We start from the raw sequence: 6703 nt of genomic DNA, 5'->3' as shown, positions 1-6703 counted from the left end.
TGCTTCTTCTTCTTCTTCTTTAAGGTTTTATGGCAGACTCCACCTTTTGGTGTCTTGCCGCCACCTACTGTACGGGGCATTGAAACAAAACATATTCCATTGCGGGAAGGGGGGGCCGACGTCATACAAAATAAAAAAACAAAAAAATAAAAAACATCCCACTCCTTCAGTCACAGATTTCCTCTCTGTTTGCGCTGTTCAGTTGATAACCAATGCAATAAACGCTACCAAGTCCACTTTCTTAACATGCAACATGTCAGTATCCCTCTGTTGACAAGGAATATTATCTGGTGTCTCTACTCCTACCACAATTACTTCTTCAATTTCACTCCATTCTTCCACTCTTCTCACCGCCTCTGTATAGGAGACATGCTGGACAGCCCTTACTCTTGCCTCCTCCGTCTCCTTCACCCTAACAGGACACTTCAGAAATGTAGGTGCATGTTCACCACCACAATTGCAGCATTTGGGCTCAGCTGGCATATGATACCCCTCCCGTCTACATACACATGACACATGACCAAATAATTTGTATTTATTACACAGCATGGGTTTGGGCACGAAGGCTCTCACAGGGAATCTCATAAAACCCAAATGCACGTGAGAAGGGAGAGACTCTTCATCAAAAAACAGTAGAACGGATGGAGTGCGCTCCATCCACCATGCGGGTCAGTCAGTACGCACCAACCACTTGATCCAATTATTCCCATATACTCTTTGCTTTAACTTCTAGCGCCATCCCATAGATAACACCCTTGATAGGCGCCATGCTTCGAAGATCCACACACGACACATTCCAATCCACTATATTATTGAGTCGCAGAGCATGCTCCTTCTGTTCCATTATATCAGTGGAGGCTGCTGAGGGGAGGACGGCTCATGATAATGTCTGGAATGGAGTCAATAGAATGGCATCCACCACATACGACACCTTCTGCACTACTCTGACCCTGGCCACCTCAACCTCAAAAGGCTCCTCATCTATCCATCACAAAAATTGTAATATATATATATATATATATATATATATATATATATATATATATATATATATATATATATATATATATATATTTAACGTTCAAAAATTGACCAAATAAATTGGAAACCGCAGCATTGCCCTCCCTAATAGCATTCTGAGAGAAACACCTGAGAAAGTATGAATATTGATAAATAGAAACGGTGTAATGCAAAGTGTGGTAGTTTTGATTTCTAATCAGATGTAGTGTCTACCAGTTAAACCTTATTTACCATAGCTATAGCTGCTGTGCATCACCCAACAAGTGCATTGGTGGTGAATCAGGTGTATGTAGGCTTTAAACACTCAATCCATTTATTCATCATTTTACAAAATCAGTATCAGTACATACAACTTATTCCAACATAGATTACTGGTTAAACAAACATTGAATAGTGTCTGAACATCCCCCAGAGGCAAAGCTTGACTGATTCAACAGTTGTATTGTTTAAAAAAAACAATTAAACATAAAAAGACAAACTCTAGTTTCCCATAGTATGTTAAAAAAATTAAATAATGAATGAATAATATAAATACAATCAATTTGATTGAGAGCAAAACACTGAAAGACAATGAAAAGTAAGAAATTATCATAATGCATTATTTCATGTCATATGATCAAATTGTCACTTAATGTTTAAAAGAAAAACCTACATCAAGTCACTATAATAACATACAACACTGTCAAGAACATATGCAATCATGTGCCTTACTAGATTTATTTTACATTAGACGAACAAATAAAGCATCATATAGAATAGGCTTGTACAAAGACTAAGACAATTTGGCATAGACTAATTAGTAAATTAATGGTACCCGAACTACCCGCACTGACTCCATCTTGCACTGACCCTACGCACACTCCCTAGACTAATATATATATATATATATATAGTGGGTTAAAAAAGTATTTAGTCAGCCACCAATTGTGCAAGTTCTCCCACTTAAAAAGATGAGAGAGGCCTGTAATTTTCATCATAGGTACACGTCAACTATGACAGACAAATTGAGAATTTGTTTCCCAGAAAATCACATTGTAGGATTTTTTATGAATTTATTTGCAAATTATGGTGGAAAATAAGTATTTGGTCATCTACAAACAAGCAAGATTTCTGGCTCTCACAGACCTGTACCTTCTTCTTTAAGAGGCTCCTATGTCCTCCACTCGTTACCTGTATTAATGGCACCTGTTTGAACTTGTTATCAGTATAAAAGACACCTGTCCACAACCTCAAACAGTCACACTCCAAACTCCACTATGGCCAAGACCAAAGAGCTGTCAAAGGACACCAGAAACAAAATTGTAGACCTGCACCAGGCTGGGAAGACTGAATCTGCAATAGGTAAGCAGCTTGGTTTGAAGAAATCAACTGTGGGAGCAATTATTAGGAAATGGAAGACATACAAGACCACTGATAATCTCCCTCGATCTGGGGCTCCACGCAAGATCTCACCCCGTGGGGTCAAAATGATCACAAGAACGGTGAGAAAAAATCCCAGAACCACACGGGGGACCTAGTGAATGACCTGCAGAGAGCTGGGACCAAAGTAACAAAGCCTACCATCAGTAACACACTACGCCACCAGGGACTCAAATCCTGCAGTGCCAGACGTGTCCCCCTGCTTAAGCCAGTACATGTCCAGGCCCGTCTGAAGTTTGCTAGAGTGCATTTGGATGATCCAGAAGAGGATTGGGAGAATGTCATATGGTCAGATGAAACCAAAATAGAACTTTTTGGTAAAAACTCAACTCGTCGTGTTTGGAGGACAAAGAATGCTGAGTTGCATCCAAACACCACCATACCTACTGTGAAGCATGGGGGTGGAAACATCATGCTTTGGGGCTGTTTTTCTGCAAAGGGACCAGGACGACTGATCCGTGTAAAGGAAAGAATGAATGGGGCCATGTATCGTGAGATTTTGAGTGAAAACCTCCTTCCATCAGCAAGGGCATTGAAGATGAAACGTGGCTGGGTCTTTTAGCATGACAATGATCCCAAACACACCGCCCGGGCCACGAAGGAGTGGCTTCGTAAGAAGCATTTCAAGGTCCTGGAGTGGCCTAGCCAGTTAATTTGCAAATAAATTCATTAAAAATCCTCCAATGTGATTTTCCGGATTTCTTTTCCTCATTTTGTCTGTCATAGTTGACGTGTACCTATGATGAAAATTACAGGCTTCTCTCATCTTTTTAAGTGGGAGAACTTGCACAATTGGTGGCTGACTAAATACTTTTTTCCCCCACTGTATATATATATATATATATATATATATATATATATATATATATATATATATATATATATATATATATATATATATATATCATATACATATACATACACAGTGCATTCGGAAAGTGCCCTTGACTTTTCCCACATTTTGTTACATTACAGCCTTATACTAAAATTGATTAAACAAATGTTTTCCCTCATCAATCAACACACAATACCCCATCAGGACAAATCGAAAACAGTTTTTTCTTAATTTTAGGAAATGTATTCAAAATAAAAAACAGAAATACCTTATTTACATCAGTATTCAGACCCTTTGCTATGAGACTCGAAATTGAGTTCAGGTGTATCCTGTTTCCATTGATCATCCTTGAGACGTTTCTACAACTTGATTGGAGTCCACCTGTGGTAAATTCAATTGATTGGACATGATTTCGAAAGGCACACACCTGTCTATATAAGGTCCCACAGTTGACAGTGCATGTCAAAGCAAAATCCAAGTCATGAGGTCGAAGGAATTGTCCGTAGAGCTCTGAGACAGGATTGTGTTGAGGCTCAGATCTGGGGAACGGTACCCAAACATTTCTGCAGCATTGAAGGTCCCCAAGAACACAGTGGGCTCCATCATTCTTAAACGTAAGAAGTTTGGAACCACCAAGACTCTTCCTAGAGCTGGCTGCCCAGCCAAACTGAGCAATCGGGGGAGAAGGGCATTGGTCAGGGAGGTGACCAAGAACCCGATGGTCACTCTAACAGAGCTCCAGAGTTCCTCTATGGAGATGGGAGAACCTTCCAGAAGGACAACCATCTCTGCAGCACTCCACCAATCAGGCCTTTATGGTAGAGTGTCCAGACGGAAGCCACTCCTCAGTAAAAGGCACATGACAGCCCGCTAGGAGTTTGTCAAAAGGCACCTAAAGGGCTCTCAGACCATGAGAAACAAGTTTCTCTGGTCTGATGAAACCAAGATTGAACTCTGCCAAGCATCACGTCTGGAGGAAACCTGGCAGCATCCCTACAGTGAAGCATGATGGTGGCAGAATCATGCTGTGGGGATGTTTTTCAGCGGCAGGAACTGGGAGATTAGTTAGGATCGATATAAATGTGCTAGCAGTTTTTTATTTGTAATACATTTGCAAAAATGTCTACAAACCCGTTTTTGCTTTGTCATTGTCGGGTATTGTGTGTAGATTGATGGGGGGGGGGATTTAAAAAAAATCAATTTTAGAATAATGCTGTAACGTAACAAAATGTGGAAAAAGGTCAAGGGGTCTGAATACTTTCCGAATACACTGTACAGGTGCAGCTCAATAAATTAGAATATTGTGGAAAAGTTCAATATTGTAGACTCAAGGTGTCACACTCTAAATCAGCTAACTAACTCAAAACACCTGCAACGGTTTCCTGAGCCTTTAAATGGTCTCTCAGTCCAGTTCAGTAGGCTTCACAATCATGGGGAAGACTGCTGACTTGACAGTTGTGCAGAAGACAGTCATCAACACCCTCCACAAGGAGGGAAAGCCTCAAAAGATCATTGCTAAAGAAGCTGGCTGTTCACAGAGTGCTGTATCCAAGCATATTTATGGGAGGTCGAGTGGAAGGAAGAAGTGTGGTAGGAAAAGGTGCACAAGCAACAGGGATAACCGGAGCCTTGAGAGGATTGTCAAGCAAAGGCCATTCAAAAATGTGGGAGAGCTTCACAAGGAGTGGACTGAGGCAGGAGTCAGTGCATCAAGAGCCACCACGCAGACGTATCCAGGAAATGGGCTACAACTGTCGCATTCCTTGTGTCTAGCCACTCCTGAACCAGAGGCAACATCAGAAGCGTCTTACCTGAGCTAAGGAGAACAATAACTGGTCTGTCGCTCAGTGGTCCAAAGTCCTCTTTTCAGATGAAAGTAAATGTTGCATTTCATTTGGCAATCAAGGTCCCAGAGTCTGGAGGAAGAGTGGAGAGGCACAGAATCCAAGTTGCTTGAAGTCCAGTGTGAAGTTTCCACAGTCAGTGATGATTTGGGGAGCCATGTCATCTTCTGGTGTTGGTCCACTGTGTTTCATCAAGTCCAAAGTCAACTCAGCCGTCTACCAGGAAATGTTAGAGCACTTCATGCTTCCTTCTGCTGACAAGCTTTATGGAGATGCTGATTTCATTTTCCAGCAGGACTTGGCACCTGCCCACACTGCCAAAGGTACCAATACCTGGTTCAATGACCATGGGATTACTGTGCTTGATTGGCCAGAAAACTCGCCTGATATGAACCCTTAGAGAATTTATGGGATATTGTCAAGAGGAAGATGAGAGACACTAGACCCAACAATGCAGACGAGCTTAAGGCCGCTATCGAAGCAACCTGGGCTTCCATAACACCTCAGCAGTCCCACAGGCTGATCGACTCCATGCCACGCCGCATAGATGCAGTGGTTCATGTAAAAGCAGCCTCAACCAAGTATTGACTGCATGTACAAGAACATACTTTTCAGAAGGCCAACATGTCTGTATTACATTTCATTTTTTCACTGGTCTAATGTCATATTAAAATTTTCTGAGATACTGAATTTGCGGTTTTCATGAAATGCAAGCCGTAATCATCAATATTAAAACAAATACAGGCATGAACTATTTAACTTTTCGTGCAATTAATCCACAATATATGAGTTTCACTTTGTTAATTGAATTATTGAAATTACTTAACTTTTCCACGATATTCTAATTTATTGAGCTGCACCTGTATATAATATACAGTACCAGTCAAAAGTTTGGACACCTACTCATTCAAGGGGTTTTCTTTATTTTTTACATTGTAGAATAATAGTGAAGACAAACTATGAAATAACACATATGGAGCCATGTAGTAACCAAAAAAGTGTTAAACAAATCAAAATATATTTTATATTTGAGATTCTTCAAATAGCCACCCTTTGCCTTGACAGCTTTGCACACTCTTGGCATTCTCTCAACCAGCTACAGTTGAAGTCGAAGTTTACATACACTTAAGTTGGAGTCATTAAAACTCGTTTTTCAACCACTCCACAAATTTCTTGTTAACAAACTATAGTTCTGGCAAGTCAGTTAGGACATCTACTTTGTGCATGATACAAGTAATCTTTCCAACAATTGTTTACAGACAGATTATTTCACTTATTCACTCTATCACAATTCCAGTGGGTCAGAAGTTTACATACACTAAATTGACTGTGCCTTTAAACAGCTTGGAAAATTCCAGAAAATGATGTCATGGCTTTAGAAGCTTCTGATAGGCTAATTGACATCATTTGAGTCAATTGGAGGTGTACCTGTGGATGTATTTCAAGGCCTACCTTCAAACTCAGTGCCTCCTTGCTTGACAACATGGGGAAATCTAAAGAAATCAGCCAAGACCTCAGAAAAATAATTGTAGACCTCCACAAGTCTGGTTCATCCTTGGGAGCAATTTCCAAATGCCTGAAGGTA

This window comes from Coregonus clupeaformis, chromosome 17 (genome assembly GCF_020615455.1).
Source record: "Coregonus clupeaformis isolate EN_2021a chromosome 17, ASM2061545v1, whole genome shotgun sequence".
Taxonomy (NCBI): Eukaryota; Metazoa; Chordata; class Actinopteri; order Salmoniformes; family Salmonidae; genus Coregonus; species Coregonus clupeaformis.
This window is presented reverse-complemented; position numbering follows the sequence as displayed.